Source organism: Galeopterus variegatus, unplaced genomic scaffold, assembly GCF_000696425.1.
Source record: "Galeopterus variegatus unplaced genomic scaffold, G_variegatus-3.0.2 Scaffold9486, whole genome shotgun sequence".
Classification (NCBI taxonomy): Eukaryota; Metazoa; Chordata; class Mammalia; order Dermoptera; family Cynocephalidae; genus Galeopterus; species Galeopterus variegatus.
In genome coordinates this window covers 25,705-26,119 of record NW_007735597.1, presented here as the reverse complement: position 1 = coordinate 26,119, position 415 = coordinate 25,705, and positions in this window count along the sequence as shown.

The window sequence follows — 415 nt, the reverse complement described above, 5'->3', positions numbered from 1 at the left end:
GACCCAGGCCGCATGACTAGGAAACACAAGTGCCCTCTATGAGTACTTTCTTCTCAGGAGACAGTCCACTGAGTCTCTGTCTTCCTCTGGGTAGGCTGGCCACCCACACACAGTACTTGGAACCCCAGCCCTTATGTGTTCTGAGGCCATCCCAGCTTATGGGCTGAAGGGCAATGGAAGTGATAGAGAACAGGACAGGCACAGCAAAGGTCAAAAGCCTCACATGCTTGGTGGCAAGCACTTCCTGAGTATGGCTCCTTCCCGATTGTGCTGCTGCTCCCTGGGAATACTTGAAACTGGCACTCATGGTAAAGGGTGTATCCTGCCACACCTGGGGTTGGCGAGTCTCAATGTGTGCTTCTGGTCGTCCTCCCACTCTGCAAATGTGATAGTTCTGACCATCATGGGACAAGTC